We start from the raw sequence: 18,722 nt of genomic DNA, 5'->3' as shown, positions 1-18,722 counted from the left end.
AGCAGAGCCACGACTCTGTTCCATCGCGGCTCGTGCGTCAGCCCTGACTACTTCTCCGGCGAGGGGTTGCGGGCGTCCGAGGGTCGCGCCTTGGGGCCAGGACTGGCTGGGGTTCTCCAGGCCGAGAGGGGCAGTGGGTGGAAAAGGAGAAGGGCCCATTAGACCAATCTAGTTCGTCCTCTCCGACCAAGGGCCCGCAACAGGTAGGAAGTTGGGAAGAGCAGATCCACTGACGATACCACTTCCTAGGTGTTTCGCGTTGACAAAGTTAAAGTATCTACTTGGCGGCCGAGCATTAGTTCTGGAGGGCGGGAACCGTGGCACCTGCCGCAGTACTGTAATATTGTAACTCGTTTGAAGGGAGTAAACTCCCAGGATACCTTATGTACTGGGAACATCGTTACCAGAGGCAGAATAACGCAAGATACAGAAGAACGTATTCAAAAATTTCAGAATAAGAAGACGAAGAATTGGTTTTTAAATGTAGTTAAATACCAACTAGTAGCCCCTCAAAGGTGGAGGGGTGAGAAACAGCAACAACCCGGATGGAAAGCAAGGGATAAAGGCATTGGCTTTGTTTAAAATCTGGTGAGATAGGGGAAGAAACCCAGCTACCGACTCCTTTGGGAACTTTGACTCTTGGTCCTTTCTAATATATTTTTTGAGTAGAACAGCATGCAGAAATAAACGTTAAAATGCAAATGTTCCTTAAGTAAACACTTTATAAAGTCAAAGGAGGAAAATTTTAAAGGCGGGAGCTGGGGTGCTGAGGGAAATCTGTGGATTTAACGAGTACCAAACGACCGAGTTCCCTTTGAGAGAGGGGGAAATGAGGAGAGCTAGAATACTGTAGGAGCTGCTTGAAGATGTTGTAAGGTGGAGGAGGGGGTAAATTCTTAGAAGCAGAGCAATACCTTTAAAAACCTTAGAAGTCTATACTTTGAGCTGGGCTGTGGCTATGGCAAACAAGCTGTGTCTCGAAATCACATTGTATGTAAATTAAATGCAGATCTTAAAATACAAATGATGAGGTTCATTATAAATTGTAAGTCCCCAAAGACAAAGTAATTGAAGTAACATTGTATTTGCATGCTGGAGCACTGACACATTTGGAAAGGAGTTTAGTATAAAAACATTCAGTTGAAAAGCTGAAGTGTGTGCATGTGTGTGTACATGTGCGTGTGTGCATGTGCATGTGTGTGCATGTGCATGTGTGTATGTGCGTGTGTGCATGTGTGTGTATGTGCGTGTGTGCATGTGCGTGTGTGTGTGTTTAAAGATGTATTTATTTATTTGAGAGGTAGAGTTACACACAGAAAGACGGAGAGACAGACAAAAAGGTCTTCCATCTGCTGATTCACTCCCCAAATGGCGCAATGGCCAGAGCTGTGCCAATCCAAAGCCAGGAGCCAGGAGCTGCTTCTGGGTCTCCCACGCAGGTGCAGGGGCTCAAGCACTTGGGCCATCTTTTACTGCCTTTGCAGGCCATCAGTGGGGAATTTGGATCCAAAGTAGAGCAGTAGGGACTCAATCTGGCTCTGCAGGCAGAGGATTCACCTACTATGCCACAGCGCCAGCCCCATATGTGTATATTTTCTACCACCACGGTTTTTTTAAGGAGGGTTCAAGAAAAAACAAAATTATTGGTGAATTACTACCCTATGATTAGAAGTTATCCTGTTAACATGCATGCATAGATGAACGTTTTTCTAAAGAAAGCTTGGTTATTTGAAAAGCAGAGTGACAGGGAGAATTAGAGAGAGAACCTCCATCTATTGGTTCACTCTCCAAATGGCTGCAGGGTTTGGCCATGCTGAAGCCAGGAGACAGGGGCCAGGAACACCATTCAGGTCTCCCATGTGGGTAGCAGGTACCCAGGTACTTGCAGCATCCTCTGCTGTCTTGCCAGGTGCATCAGTGGGGATATAGATGGAAAACAGTACTGGGACTCAAAGCGGCACTCAGGTATTGCATGTAGGCGTTGAAGACAGCGGCTTAACCTGTCTATGCCACAATGCTGGCCTTCTAGATGAATAATTATTTTACTTAAAAAAAAATTCACGGTAGTTTTCATGATGGATTTTATGGAATTGTCTACTGTTGCAGATTTATAAGCCTTCTTGTCTTCTAGCTACAGCTAGTTGTAGCTGATCATTTAACATCATCCCTAACTTCTCTCTGCAGAGTGCACCAGTAAAAGGGGTGTGATCGTGGCTACCAACTGAGAGACGCCTTACAAGAGAAGTAAAACTTTAATTTTATTTAACATCTACTTTTTGTCTTCCTCTCTGGACAGTAAGCTCTTTGAAGTCAAGGGCCATGTCTGTTTTGTTTACTACTATATAATACGTGGCTGTATTATACAGTATATACTGTATAACACAGTAGGCAGTGAGTGACTATCAGATGTAAGACCTGAATCTGAGGTTTTTCAAGTGCATGTCCCTGAAGTTGAAAAATAAGCTACACTTCTTGATAGACATGTGGACTGAGCAGTTATTGCTTCTAATTTACACTGAGTTCCTTCTAAGAATTCTTGGTTTGGTGTCATGCTCATACCAGGGTTAAACATTAGGAAATAAATTAGACTTCATGTTTCAGGGCAAAACTACAATATTTAAAAATAATTGTGACACACTTTGTTAAAATAATTATCCTTAATTATAATTTTTTTCAAACACTTATTTTATTTGAAAGGCAGAGTAATAGAGAGAAGGAGAGAGTGAAAGAGAAATCTTCCATTCTCTGGTTAATTCTCCAAATGGCTTCTACGGCTGGGGCTGAATTGGGCTGTGCCAGGCAGGAGCCAGGAGTATAGAACTCCATCTATGTGTGGCAGGGACCCAAGTGCTGAAGCCATCTTCCACTGCTTTCCCAAGTGTATTAGAAGGGAGCTGGGATTAGAACCAGAGCTGCCAAGACTGGAAAGTTTGCTCACACATTGCAGCTGATGGCTTAACCTGCTGCACCTTGACTTGAGCACCTTATGACTCTTAGGTAGTCTGTTTGCTGACTTAAATTTTTTTGAGATTGTCACTACTCATTTGCCAACAAATTTACATGTTTGGTGTCTGTACTTTCTGGTTCTTCTCAGAGAGACATAATTTATCAAGGGATGAAGAGGTTCTTCAGGGGCTTAGTAATGGTTCTAATGCAAGTAGGCAACCTAATTGGCAAGATACATTAGAACTAATTCTGGTCGGGTTTCAGAAAAATTTTTAATTTCATTTTTTACTTACATTTCTTTGTTTCCCTGACTATAGCATCAGTACAATGTTATTTATTTATTTATTTATTTATTTGACAGGTAGAGTTATAGACAGTGAGAGGGAGAGACAGAGAGAAAGGTCTTTCTTCTGTTGGTTTACTCCCCAAATGGCTGCTACGGCCAGCGCTGTGCTCATCTGAAGCCAGGAGCCAAGTGCTTCTCTCTGGTCTCCCATGCAGGTTCAGGGGCCCAAGCACCTGGGCCATCCTTTATTGCCCTCCTGGGCCACAGCAGAGAGCTGGACTGGAAGAGGAGCTAGAACCGGGACTAGAACCGGTGCCCATATGGGATGCCGGCACTGCAGGCAGAGGATTAACCTAGTGAGCCATGGTGCCGGCCTCATTTTTTTTAATATTTACTTATTTATTTGAAAGAGTTACAGAGAGAAGGAGAGGCAGGGGCAGAGAGAGAGAGAGATCTTCCATCCACTGGTTCACTCCCCAGTTGGCCACAACGGCTGGAGCTGTGCCAATCTGAAACCAGGAGCCAGGAGCTTCCTCCAGGTCTTCCCACGTGGGTGCAGGGGTCCAAGCACTTGGGCCATCTTCTACTGCTTTCCTAGATCATTGCAGAGAGCTGGATGGGAAGTGGAGCAGCCAAGACTTGAACCGGTGCCCACGTGGGATGCCAGCACTGTAGGCGGCAGCTTTACCTGTTACTCCACAGCGCTGGTCCCAGGTTTCAGAAATTTAGTTTGCTGAACTAAGAAAGCAGTAAAATGCAGAACATTAATACCATTTCAGCATCATCTTAGTTGTAGCTTAAAAAACAAACATTGATTTTTCACACTTCTGGAGCATGTAAAGTCCAATATCAAGAGCTGGCAGGTCTGGCATCTCTGAGGGCTGGTTTGTAGAAGATTGTCTTCTCATTTTTGTATCTGGTGGTGGAGAACAAGCAGACAGCAAGCTCTCACATTTCTTTTTCTTCTTTTTTTAAAAAGATTTTATTTGTTTACTTGAAAGTCAGAGTTACAGAGAGGTAGAGGCAAAGAGAGCAAGAATCAGCCAGTGGAAGTTCTGTCTTTCCCTGCCATTCTCTCTGTAATTCTGCCTTTCAAATAAATTCAAACAAATTCCAAATAATTTCTTTCTTTATTTATTTGAAAAGGCAGAGTTATAGAGAGAGAAGAAGAAACAGGTCTTCCTTTCCCTGGTTTACTCCTCAGATTGCCACACCTTACAGGGCTGGGCCAGGCTGAAGCCAGAAGCCTGGAATCCCATCCAGGTCTCCCACGTGGGTGCAGGGGCACAAGTATTTGGGCCATGTTCTGCAGCTTTCCCAAGCACATTAGCAGGGAGCTGGCTTGGAAGTGGAGCAGTCTGGATGTGAACCAGCACGTATATGGGATGCTGGTGTCACAGGTGCCCGCTTAACCCCTGCACTCAAGGCTGGCCACAACTTAGTTTAGTTTTTTTTTTTAAAAAAACTTAGTTTTGACTAGTTAATTGGAGAGAAACATAGAATTGTAAGCCCAACCTCTGCCCCCAAATACTTCTTACCACAGGTAAATTCTTTACCCCTTTTAAAAATTATTTTTAAAAAAATATAGATTCGCAGAGTTGCAAAAAAATGTGCAGAGAGATTCCATATATAATTTCTTGATCTCCCTCAAAGGTAACATCTTATGTAACTATAGTATACTATCAGAACAAGGAAATTGATACTGATATAATCCATAGTAGTAATTCAGTGGGGCAGGAAGACATGAGAATGTGGATAATGTGTGAAAATATTAGGGGATGCCCACATTTACTGGAACCTCTAGTAACTGTACTTTAAGGGAAAATATTCCAAGACAGTAATAATCGTCACTAAATATTTAACACCTACCATGTTAACATCTATATTTTTATCTACATAGTTTATTATTGTTTTCTGTATTCACATTATTATAAACAATGGTTATTGAACACTTATGTGGCAGACATCTTCTAAGCAATTTGCATATATTTATCTTCTCATTCCCTGTAACAACCCTATCAGGTAAGTGTTTTCACTTCACAAATGAGAAGATTGAAGCATAGAGTGGTTTAGTTATTTGCCCAAGGTCACAAGACCCTACACAGCTAACTGATCTTCAGGCCCTAACTTGATTCCAGGTTTGCATAGCTGCAAAACCCTGTTTCTCATTTTCTTCCCTACCTCTCTTTCCTATCACACAGATCCTAGCTAAACTTCTAAAGAAGTCTAATTTGAAATGTCCAAACAGTGGTTGTCAAACTTCAGAGTGTGATAGAACTCCCTGGAAGGCTTAAAACCCAGATTGGTGTACTCTGGATAGGTTTGGGCTAACCCCTGAAGCTTGGAATTTCTCTTTTTTTTTATTTTTTATTTTATTTTATTTTTGACAGGCAGAGTGGACAGTGAGAGAGAGACAGAGAGAAAGGTCTTCCTTTTGCCGTTGGTTCACTCTTCAATGGCCGCCGCGGTAGGCGTGCTGCAGCCAGCGCACCGCGCTGATCCGAAGCCAGGAGCCAGGTGCTTCTCCTGGTCTCCCATGGGGTGCAGAGCCCAAGCACTTGGGCCATCCTCCACTGCACTCCCTGGCCACAGCAGAGAGCTGGCCTGGAAGAGGGGCAACCGGGACAGGATTGGTGCCCCGACCGGGACTAGAACCCGGTGTGCCGGCGCCGCAAGGCGGAGGATTAGCCTATTGAGCCACAGCGCCAGCTGAAGCTTGGAATTTCTAACAAGAAATGTTTGCTTCCCAAAACATACTTTGAGAACTAATAGATCAGGACTAGCAGCTCTTTGTAAAATGATTGCAACATTAAGGCAAGGGCAGAGTTAAAATAAGGATAATTAGGCTTCACAGAAATAGATCATATGCCATGTAACATTTCAAAGTCATTTTATATATAAAATCATGGTTATGTATGTCTTCCTTGAAAAATGTACCAAATAATTAGTGTTTTAAGAACAGAATTTTTATAAGCCAATAATGTCCAGTGCCGTATTACTTTCTGAATAAATTTATTCAGTATTTTCGTGGATCCCTCTCTGTCTCTAGTTTTCTCTTGAGTTTTCTCAAATACCATTTTGCTTATGGCATTCTTCACAATGACCCGTTCCTTTGAGCCTATGAATTCTATTCTGAGTTCCTTAGTGTTCACTTTAAATCTCAAATACGCTGCCACTGCTTTCCCTAGCTCCTTGAAAGCTCAGGCCTGTCCCAGTGCTTTATTTTTCAAAAATTTTGAATTTATTTTCATTTTATTTGAAAGGCAGAGAGACAAAGATTTTCCATCTGCTGGTTCATTCCCCAAATGCCCACAACAGCCAGGGCTGGGCCAGGTTGAAGCCAGGAGTCTGGACATCTTCAGAGTCTCTCACGTTTGCTGCTTATCCATTCCCAATGCTAGATTTTTCTGCCATATTCTAGAGCCGTAAGAATTATTTCATATTGATGACGTCTCAGAGTTGGAGGGGAGTGTCAGTGTTACCTAGTTCAACCACATTTTGTATGATTTCTTGTTTTAACAGCTTAATCAAGTAGGTTTTTTTTTTTTCATTGTATTTTATTTTGAAAGGCATAGTTGTAAAGAAAGAGAGGAAGAGACATTTTCCATCCACTGGTTCACTCAACAAATGGCCACAATGGTCAGGATTGATCCAGACCGAAGTGAGGAACTTCTGGGTCTCCCACATAGGTGCAGGGACCAGCGCTTGGGCCACCCTCCGCTGCTTTCCCAGGCACATTAGCAGGGAGCTGGATCACAGTTGGGACTTGAACCTGGGCCCATATGGTATGCTGGCATTACAGCTGGTGACTTTACCCACTAGGCCACGAATTTGACCCTTTCATAGTGTAGTTTTCAAACTCAGTACTTTTCAATTTCATAGCCCATTCAGACTTTAGAGGGTATCATTAGAGATTTCTTCTTGTCAAATATAATCATTTCATTGTAATACATATTTAAAATAAAAGCAGTTAAGTGGGGCCGTTGCTGTGGTGTAGCGGGTAAAAGCTCCAGCCTGAAGTACCAGCATCTCATATGGGCGCCGGATCTAGTCTCAGCTGTTCCTCGTCCAATCCAGTTCTCTGCTATGGCCTGGGAAAGCAGTAGAAGATGGCCCAAGTCCTTGGGCCCCTGCACCCACATGGGAGACCCAGAAGAAGCTTCTGGCTCCTGGCTTTGGATCAGCTCAGCTCCGACTGTTGTGGCCATTTGTGTAGTGAACCAGCAGATGGAAGACCTCTCTCTGTCTGTGTCTCTGCCTCTCTCTGTAACTCCTTCAAATAAATATTAAAAAAAAAAAAAAAGCGGTTAAGCAGAGAGATAGCAAAGAGTAAATACACTAACTAGAGCTCTGGTTTTTTATTTGTGCAAAATGATAGATTCCTACCTTTGCTAATATATGTGGATTATAGGTACTGTTTAAGAATTTCAGAATATCAGTGCTGATCATATTGGTGAAAATATTCATAAATATGAATGGCTTTAGTAACTTTCATGAACACAGACTGATGCCCTAAAGCAGGTGAATGCCTTGGATAATAATCACATATAAGTAGGACTCTGATGGATTTATTAGTTTTTTTCTGTACTCCTGAGCATAGTTTATAGTAGCATATGGTATCATATATACACATATAATTCTGGAACATGAATTTAAAAATAGTATAAGATTGAACAATTATATGACACAGATATTAGTGTTTTTTTTAAAGATTTATTTATTTGAAAGAGTTACAGAGAGAGGTAGACACAGAGAGAAAGAGAGAGAGAGAGGTTTTCCATCTGCTGGTTCACTTCCCAGATAGCTGCAACACTTGAGATGAGTCAATCTGAATCCAGGTGCCAGGAGCTTCTTCCGGGTCTCCCATGTGGGTGCAGGGGCCCAAGCACTTGGGCCCTCTCCACTGCTTTCCCAGGCACATTATTAGGGAGATGAATCAGAAGAGAAACAGCTAGCACTCAAATGGGCACCCATATGGGATGCTGGCAATGTTGGGGCTTTAACCCGCTGCACCACAGTGCTGGCGCCAGATATTAGTCTTCAAGTACCTCATAAGGTTTATCAGCTTTCTATGTATAGTCTGCCCCCATGTTACACAAAACCATAAAGTTTTTGGAGAACCTCTTAAAAAAGAATTTCAACAGATTCTCCAAATGCCTACCAAGTCAAACGTGTATAGCACTCAATTGTCATTTATTTTTATTTTTCTTTTTTTTAAAAGATTTATTTTATTTATTTGAAAGACAGAGTTATAGAGGTAGAGCCAGAGAGAGAGAGAGGTATTCCATTCAATTGGTTCACTCCCCAAATGACTGCAATGGCCAGAGCTGAGCCAATATGAAGCCAGGAGCTGGGAGCCTCTTCCGGTTCTCCCAGGCAGGGGCCCAAGAACTTGGGCCATCATCTACTGCTTTCCCAGGCCATAGCAGAGAACTGGATCAGAAGTGGAGCAGCCAGTACTAGAACCAGAGCCCATATGGGATACCAGTGGTGCAGGCTGGAGCTTTAACTCACTGCGCCACAGCGCCAGCCCAAAATTTTGTCATTTAAACTCATTGATTACCTTACTATAGACTTTAGAAAGATCCACAACAACAAATATTTTCATGTTTTTCTTGCTCTTTTCTCACTCTGCTAAATCCTGGAGACCCTTGCCATTTCATCTACGTGTTTATTTCAACACTCTTATTAGGGCCTGTTAAAGGTGGCTGTCTATATATCTGATCAAGATCAGAGCCTGGTAAATGGTAGACCATCTTATTTAGTGCCCATTAACTATTAGAATGTCTTGTACTCTTGCCTTTTGGCTACCACCCTAAAATCTGCCTAATCAAACCTTAATGTTCTACATGGCAGAACATAAGCTACCATTCTGATCCCAAATTAGACTTCCTAGGTTTTTAGTTCTACTTATAAATAGAACATTCAGAGGAAATATTTAACTTGTAGATAGATCAAGTCAACTAATGACTGGCAATTCTGTGATTTGGTTAGCTCCAGAATATCATAGAACCACTTAGAACAATAGAAAAGTATAAGTATCCCTATATATTAGAAGAGATATTTAATTTCTGGAGATAGGGAATTCTTTTAAATGGGAATTACATATTTTTAAAGATTTATTTATTTATGTATTAAAAAAGCATAGTGACAGGGACACACACGCACACACACACATACACACACTCTCGGAGAGAGAAAAAGAGGGAAGGAGAGTGAGCTTTACCATCAGTTGGTTCATTCTCCAATTGGCTGCAACAACCAGGTCTGGGTCAGATCAAAGCCAGGAGCTGGAAGCTTCATCCTGGTCTCCCATAGGTGGCAGCGTCTCAAGCCCTTGGGCTATCATGCACTGCCTTCTCAGGCTCATTAGCAGGAAACTGGATTGGAAACAACAATTAGGACTGAAACTCTTCTCCAACAAATGATGAGAGTTTTGCAGGTGGCAACTTAACTTGATGTGCCACAAATGGCCATATATTTTTAAAAATATTTTTGTTCATATCTTTTATTTCCTTTTTAAAGAGATTTATTTATTTATTTAAAGGCAGAGTTACAGAGAAAGAGAGCAAGAGAGCGAGAGTGCTTCTATCTGCTGGTTCACTCCCAGAATGGCTGTAACGGCCAGAGTTGGGCTGATCCGAAGCCAGGAACCAGGAATGTCTTCTGGGTCTCCCATGTGGATGCAGGGGCCCAAGGACTTGAGCCATCTTCTGCTGCTTTCCCAGGCACATTAGCAGAGATTTGGATTGGAGTGGAGCAGCCAGGACTCTAACCAGCGCTTGCTACGCTGCGGTGCCAGCTCCTTGTATTTCTACTTGCCACATGAAAAAAGAAAAAAATCACCCTGCATTTTTCTGTCCCAATAGCCATTAGCCTGAGAAACTCTTGAGGGGCAGGTGTTTAGCTTTATAGTTAAGATACCCATATCCCACATCAGAGTACCTGGGTTTGATACTTCGCTCTGGCTCCTCATTCCACCTTCCTGCTAATGCAGACTCTGGGAGGCAGTAGTGATGGCTCAAATAATTGGGTCCTTGCCACTCACATAGGGAAGACTTAGACTGAGCTCCTGGACTCAACTCTCCCCACCCCATAGGCATTTAGGGATTAAGCCTGTGAAAGGGAACTCTTATCTATCTCTGCCTCTCAAATAAAAATAAACAAAAAACTTCTCAAGAGAGTAATTCAAATTTGCCATAAAAATCTCTTCTAAAAGTCACAGTCTGTCTCTTCTTTGGGTCCCTATCAAGCCTCTTGGAGGCACTCTTGTGGCGTGGGAAATGATCCATGGTACACTGGCAAATGGCTAATTTCAGCACCCTTAATGTGCTAGAACATTTTAGGAATAATTTAAACACACTTAATAATGCTTTGATCACAAAGTATACTGCTCTTATCACAGTATCTAAAATAACAGAAAGAAGGTAAAGAGAAAGATCACATATATATGAGGACACTTTAAAAATTTGATGGAAAATGAAAGATAAAATTACTTTGGCACAAACTTTTAAGAAGATTTATTTATTTGAAAGGCTCCAGGGTGGGGGGAGTGGTGAAGAGAGAGATATCTTCCATCCACTGGTTTACTCCTTAAATGGCTACAACAGCTGGAGCTGGTTCAGGTCAAAGCCAGGAGCCAGGAACTCTTATCTGGATCTCCCCCATGTGTGGCAGGTGCCCAATACTTAGGCCATCTGCTGCTGCCTTTCCAGCTGCATTTGCAAGCAGCTGGACTAGAAGCAGAGCAGCCAGTACTCTAACTTGTGCTCATAAGGGATACCAGCATTGCAAGCCACAGCTTAGCCCACTATGCCACAACACCAGCCTTGGTGCAAAAAATTTTTGAAGTCCTTGCAAAATTATTTATTTGAGAGGTAGGCACACACACACACATACACACACAAACACACACACACACAGAATTCATCACTGGTTCACTCCTCAAATTACCTCAATGGCTGGGACTGGCCTGTGCACAGTGCTGGAACTGGGGATCAGGAACTCAATCCAGGTCTCCCATATAGGCAGCAGGAACCCAACTATTTGAGCCAACACCACTGTCTCCTTGGGTCTGCATTAGCAGGAAGCTGGACTTGGAGGCCAGAGCTTGAATCTAGGCACTCTGACACAGACACAGGTGTCTGACCCATCAGAACAAACACCTGCTTTGTTGCATATAATTGATGTTTTACATGAACTATTTGAAGAAGCCCTCATATGCATGGAATTCAGAAATTTGGGGCGCCAAAATAAACCTATTGCTTCCATTTTCCATGAAATTTTGGGCTCCTCTCGTATTTCCACCCATTGTCCTTACACATCCACTTAGGGCAGTATATATCTTAGTATAAACTTTGTAGGAATACGTAGTATAGTGTAGCATACATCTCAGCATATGGTCAAGACTGGCTTTATGGGCATACAACCCAGACAAGCACATAGGACCCCACACTTGGCTTAATATTCGTCAGGGCTGGTGCTGTGGTATAACAGGTAAAGCCACCACAGTACCAGTATCCTATATGGGTGGGCACCAGTTCAAGTCCTAGCTGCTCCACTTGCAATCCAGCTCCCTGCTAATATGCCTGGGAAAGCAGCGGAGGATGGCTCAAGTGCTTGGGCTCCTGCACCCACATGGGAGACCTGGAAGAAGCTCTAGGCTCTTGGCTTTGCCCTGGCCCAGCTCTAGCCATTGCAGCCATTTGGGGAGTGAACCAGTCGTTGAAAGATCTTTCTCTCTCTCTGTCTCTTCCTCTCTCTCTGTCACTCTGCCTTTCAAATAAATAAATAAATAAATAAATAAGTATTTTTAAAAATACTCTTTTGTCACACTCCTGAATTTTTTAGTTTTTAAAAACAAGGGACTCCACATTTTTATTTTCTACCAGTCTTAGCAAATTATGTAGTCTACCATGTATAGTGTAGTGCATATTTTTTTTAAGATTTATTTATTATTTTACAGGCAGAGTTACACAGAGGCAGAGGCAGATAGAGAGAGAGAGAGAGGTCTTCCATCTGCTGGTTTACTCTCCAAATGACTGCAATGGCCAGAACTGGGCCGATTTGAAGCCAGGAGCCAGGAGCTTTCTCCAGGTCTCCCACATGTGTGCAGGGGCCCAAAGACTTGGGCCATCTTCCACTGCTTTCCTAGGCCATAGCAGAGAGCTGAATAGGAAGTGGAGCAGCCAGAACTTGAACTGGCACCCATATGGAATGCCGACACTTCAGGCAGCGGCTTTACCCATTATGCCACAGCGCTGGCCCCAGAGTATATCCTCATAACTCCTTACCTATCATTCTTTTCTGGCTTGCCTTCTTTCAATCTTTCTTTTAGAATGTCTATATAATATTTCTGTTTTAAATATAAGTAATATAAATGCAAAGAGGCTCATATTACATGTGTCTGCAACCTGTTTTTTCTTTCTATATATTAATTTATGTTATACTTTGTGGTGATTGAAGGATGTCATATTCTCTTGTATGGATAAATCATAATTTATTTAATTGATCTCCTACTGAGGGATACGTATTCTTTTCTTTGCCATGATAAAAATTGAACATCCTCAAACATGGTAAATGCCACTCTTAGGATCATTGGTTACTATCCTCACTCTGTCTTTTATGACCTTGTCTAAATATGATCAGAGTCGGCAAACTTGGAAGGCTTCCATAGCCTTGGCAACTCATGACGACAGCCTAGGGTGGTTACTGGCGCCATAAACTAGAGTGTCAATTTGTTGGGTCAACAACAGGAGCCACTGTGCACTTGCTCCTCATGTGGGATCTCTGTCCTTAATGTGCTGTACATTTTGATTTAATGCTATAACTAGTACTCGAACAGCATGTTTCACTTTGTGTTTCTATGTGGGTGCAAACTGTTGAAATCTTTATACTAAATTGATCTTCTGTATATAAAGAGAATTGAAAATGAATCTTGATGCAAATGGAAGGGGAGAGGGAGCGGGAGAGGGGAGGGTTGCGGGTGGGAGGGAAGTTATGGGAGGGGGAAGCCATTGTAATCCATAAGCTGTACACTGGAAATTTATATTCATTAAATAAAAGTTAAAATAATAATAATAAAAAAATTGAACATCCTTAAATACATGTTTTTGCATTTGCCCTACTACTTCCTTAGTATAAATTTCTAAAAATGGAAATGCTGAATCAAAGAGTATGAACATTTAAAAATATGGTAACTCTACCTGCTTGCCCCTCAGAAAGATTATGCTAGATTGTACCAATCTAAAGCCCACCAACAGTGTGTGCAAGCACAATTGTTGCCCCGCATGCTAACTGAGCATAATAACTTGACTTCATCTCTGTCAATCTGGTAGCGCCTGCTATTTCAAATGGCTTTCTCCCACATTATTAGCTCACTAGGATATCATTGAGTTTGCTAATATGGAATGGCAGTTTATTGAATGAAACATCAGTGTACCCATCAAAGTGAGTACCTTTCAGGTGGTGATTTTTGTGTTGGTCTTCCTGGCCGGCTGTGTGGAGAATCTAAGCCCTCAACTTTAAAGTCATGAGGTGTTTCCTTTTCCTGTGTGACAGTCAAGGATCCTGAGAGCACACAAGACCCTCAGGGAGTCCTGATCTTACTCTTCCTGTTCTGAACCCCAAATGATTAAAAGTGTTAATTCTGAGACAATTTCAGCTTTTCACTGAAGCTGTAAGAGAAGTCAAATAATTCCACATACCCTTCACCAGTTTCCTGAAAGTCAATATTTTACCCAATTGGTTATTGCAGCTCCTCTTCATTGTTTTTTTTTTTTTAAGATTTATTTTATTTATTTGAAAGACAGAGTTGCAGAGAGAGGTAGAGACAGAATGAGAGGTCTTCCATCTGCTGGCTCACTCCCCAGATGGCTGCAATGGCTGGAGCTGCACCGATCCAGTGCCAAGAGCCAGAAGCTTCTTCCAGGTCTCCCACGTGGGTGCAGGGGCCCAATGACTTGCACCATCTTCTACTGCTATCCCAGGCCATAGCAGAGAGCTGGATTGGAAGAGGAACAGCTGGGACTAGAACCAGTGCCCATATTGGATGTCAGCGCTTCAGGCCAGGGCTTTAACCTGCTACAGCGCCGGCCCCTGCAGCTCCTCTTTGAACTGAGAGTAAGTTGCAAACATGATGTTTCTGTACTCCAGAGGTTCCAAGTTCCTTCTCTTCCATAATAGCAGTATAATTACTTAAATCAGGAAAATTGATCCAAAGTTATTATCTACAGACATTATTTAAATTTTATCAATTTTCCCAATAATACCTTTTATAGAAAAAAAATTTCTGTTCCAGAATTCAAATTAAGGAAACACTTTACTTTCAATTGTCATTTATTCCCTCTACTGTTTTGGTCATATTTTTTAGATAAGTCCTAAAATAGTATAGAGAAATACTTCTTAACAACATGAATTGTAAAGAATGAGTGGCTATATATATATATATAAAACCATATATAATATAAACATAAAATACATATATATATATAGTGTGTTCCACAGCATAGAAAAACTGCTTGAGCCGGCGCCGCGGCTCACTAGGCTAATCCTCCGCCTTGCGGCGCGGCACACCGGGTTCTAGTCCCGGTCGGGGCACCGATCCTGTCCCGGTTGCCCCTCTTCCAGGCCAGCTCTCTGCTGTGGCCAGGGAGTGCAGTGGAGGATGGCCCAAGTCCTTGGGCCCTGCACCCCATGGGAGACCAGGAGAAGCACCTGGCTCCTGCCATTGGATCAGTGCGGTGCGCCGGCCGCAGCGCGCTACCGCGGCGGCCATTGGAGGGTGAACCAACGGCAAAAGGAAGACCTTTCTCTCTGTCTCTCTCTCACTGTCCACTCTGCATGTCAAAAATAAAAAAAAAAAAAAAAAAAGAAAGAAAAACTGCTTGTAAAAAATAGGATCCAGCAGGTTAAAGTGGTGGCATATTTGACCAGAGATAATAGAAAATTAACAACAAATTTAGATAACATTCTAGGTTTTTTTTTTTTTTAATGTGAAAAGGAGACTGGCAGAGAAAGAATCAGAGAGAGAGAAAGAGAGAGAGAGAGAGAGAGAGAGAGGTCATCCATTGGTTTATTCCCCAAATGCCTGCAACAATTGGAGCTGCACCAGCAGGAAATCAGGAGCCAGAAATTCTGTCCAGGTCTCTCAGGTGAGTAGCATGAGCTGAAGTACTTGAGCCATTTGCTGCCTTCCAGGTATTAGCAGCAGGAAGTTGGTTTGGAAGCAGAGCCAGGACTCAATCCCAGGAACTCCATGATGGGAGGTGTGTGTCCCTAATGGTGGCTTAATCTGTTGTACCACAAGGCCTACCCCAGATCATAGGCATTTGCAGCAGTAGATTACGGACTGTAAAAAGTGAAAAATCAGGAACCTTTACAGCTTGCAGAAAAGTTTGGCAAAACTTTTTGAAAAAGATTGTTTGCTGTCCTTGCTAATGGTACCACGTGTTGAGAAGCCCTGTGTGATTATATGCAAATAATCTCTAAGTCCCAAGAGGTCCTAGGAAAAGGGAAAAATGAAACAGATATAACGAGAAATACCCTTACTTGATTCTACACTGGAAATGAAGGGCATTTTTTTTTTGTGCTCTTAGTAGGACAACACTGAGTAGTTTTCCTTTCTTTTTTATTAAAGCCAAAATAGTATAAGGTATGTTGGCAGAGTAAATTAAAGCTGTAACTGTGGTTAGCACAGAAATGGAGTCCCTGAGGCACGAAGGGGCTAAATTGAGATCAGCTGACCCAAGGGCTTCTACAGCTTCAAGGTGAGTTAATAATACAGAGCAGTTAGATATTTTAGTGACAATATTAGACAGTCAAAGAGTGCTCACTTAGTGTCAAGTAATGTAAGCACCCTGGATGAAAATCCACTGTCCTAATCCTTGATCTCTATTTTATAAATAAGGAAATGAAGGCATAGAGAGATAGAACAATTTGTCTAAAGTCACACAGCTAGGAGGGGCCAGAGCTAGGAATCAGGGAGGATCTCCAGGGAAAGCCTACAGGGCCTCCTTAGTATAATCTCATGAACTTTTGAAATTGACCCAGCAGTTCCACTTCCAGGCCGGGGCCTCACATTAGGCGAATGGGTGAGAGCGCATCAGAAGTTCAGTGGACGGGGGCTATGGAGAAGGAAAGAGAAAGTCCAGACAACAGTGGGAAAGGGGAACAGAGCCAGGAAACCTCTGAAAACTGCTGTATTTAACAAGTTAGGAAAGTTATGTGTATCAAACTTCCTTCTTAAAGTTCAGGACAACTAACGTCATCTAAAAATGAACAGCAGAAAAATATTGAGGTCATTTGCCACACAAAGCTATTATAAAGAAAAAAGACGAAAGAATAAAGTAACATCCATACAGATGATAGAAGTGTGCCTGAAACACACATAGTCTAAAAGCAGTTCTGGGGGAGGCTTTTAACCTAGTGGTTAAGCTACTGGTTGGGACACCCACATCCCGAATTGGAGTCTCTGGGTTTGATTCCTGGCTCTCCTCCTAATTCCAGTTACCTGCTAATGTGCTCCCTCCAGGGTGGCAGTAGTGGTGGCCCAAGTAATTGGGTCCCTGCCACCCATTGGGTTTCTGGTTACCAACTTTGGCCTGGCCTGGCCTTGGTTATTGTGGACATTTGGGAAGTGAATCAGAAAATGGGAACTCTCTGTGTCTGTGTGTCTCTGCCTTTCAAATTTAAAAAAAAAAAAAATTTTCCAAAGCACTATGTTATTTCAAAATGAAGTGAAATATATTAAGAAGGTTATATAAGAATGGAAGGTAAAATAGGACTTAAAAATGAAGTAACGTAGATCAAGAAAGAATTAAAAATTGCCTTCCCAACTCTATAGGTAAATGCCACAGTTCATGCTTGGTGAGGCCCCACTGTTCGTTCTTATGGCAACTACCTCTGCAGTTGTTAACCAATGAACTGAATTGCTTTATTTCTTATTTTTGAAACCATTTAATTCATAATGTTTTTATTTTTAAGAATGGCTTTAAAATATTTTAATAATAAATGTCGAGACTATTTTCTCACAGGCATGGAAAGCCAAGACATGGTGGCAAAAACAACCTAAATCAAAGATCCTGGTGAACAAGACCCCAGCAGAAGGAACAGGCCATCAAGGAGGGAGGCGCCTTTCTCTGAAGGGAGGAAGGAACCTCCATTGTGATATGGCCTTGACTAAACAAGTTCAGAGTTGGTGAACTCAGGGGGCTTCCATAGCCTAGACAGCTCATGGCAGGAGCCTCGGGTGATTGCTGACGTCATAAATAAGAGTGCCAATTGTTAATCAACAACGGGAGTCACTGGGCACATGCTCCCCATGTAGGATCTCTGTCCTTAATGTGTTTTAAGTTAAAGATAATACTACTAGTCGAACAATACCCTATACCTTGTGTGGTTGTGTGAGTGCAGTCTGTTGAAGTCTTTGCTTAGTATATACTAAGTTGATCTTCTGTGTATAAAGATAATTGAAAATGAAACTTGATAAAGGGTGGGATGGGAGAGGGAGGGGGGAGGGGAGGGCTGCAGGAGGGAGGGAGGTTGGGGGGGAAAGCCACAACAACGCAAAAGTTGCACTATGTAAATTCACATTTATTTAATAAAAAAATATGCACACCAAAAAACCCAAATATTGAAGTCTCATATTTTAATAATCTATCACCTTAGTTTTGCAGATGTCATCAGAATAAAATGCTTGTTTCTAACTGGAATTTTAGAAACTTTTTCCAAAAAGGTATAATTATAAACTCTAACAAATAGGTATTCATTGTGGAAAAGTTTAACCATAAGAAATACACATGTATGTATATGTATAAATAGGTAAGAGTTGATTGTTCCCCTTTATCACTTCTCAATTACACTCCCCTCTACACTAAACAATTTAATATATATATATATTTAAAGTGTAAAAAAATAAATGTCGAGGCTATTTCAAATAAAATATCAGAAATTTGTTTTAGAATGCTGTGGCTGCTTCAAAGAATTAAAATTGAAATCTCAAGCCTTCTACTTTCAATCCAAAGACTGTTGTACCTTACTACATTAAACGTGATTCTATAGAAAGTTAGTGAAATTTTTTGGAAGGGAAAACTATAAAAGTGAATTTAATAAGTGGCAGCAAATATCACCAGGTATTTTAGAGCATTACACTTAGTAGCAACTCATGCTTCAGGTCTCAGCTGGAATGTAAATGTCACTGTTCTTTAGTGATCCAGGCTGGATTGGCTTCCCCACTGTTATGTTTTACTCAAAGCCCTCTATTCTTATCTTTTATAAAGTTGCCCATTAATAAGAACATCATTGTTTATAGAATTATTCATTCCATATCCATTTTTCCTGCTATTAAAAGCTCTATGAGAGCAGAGGCTTTACCTCTTTTTGCTCACATTGTATCATAAGCTTCTAGCACAATAACTGCTCAGTAAATATTTGTTGAAACATGGGGGCAGATACTAAAATATAGTATGGCTCAGCTTAGTATATGGTGTTA

The sequence above is a fragment of the Lepus europaeus genome, chromosome 2, assembly GCF_033115175.1.
Source record: "Lepus europaeus isolate LE1 chromosome 2, mLepTim1.pri, whole genome shotgun sequence".
Lineage (NCBI taxonomy): Eukaryota > Metazoa > Chordata > Mammalia > Lagomorpha > Leporidae > Lepus > Lepus europaeus.
Note: the sequence above shows the minus strand (reverse complement) of the source record.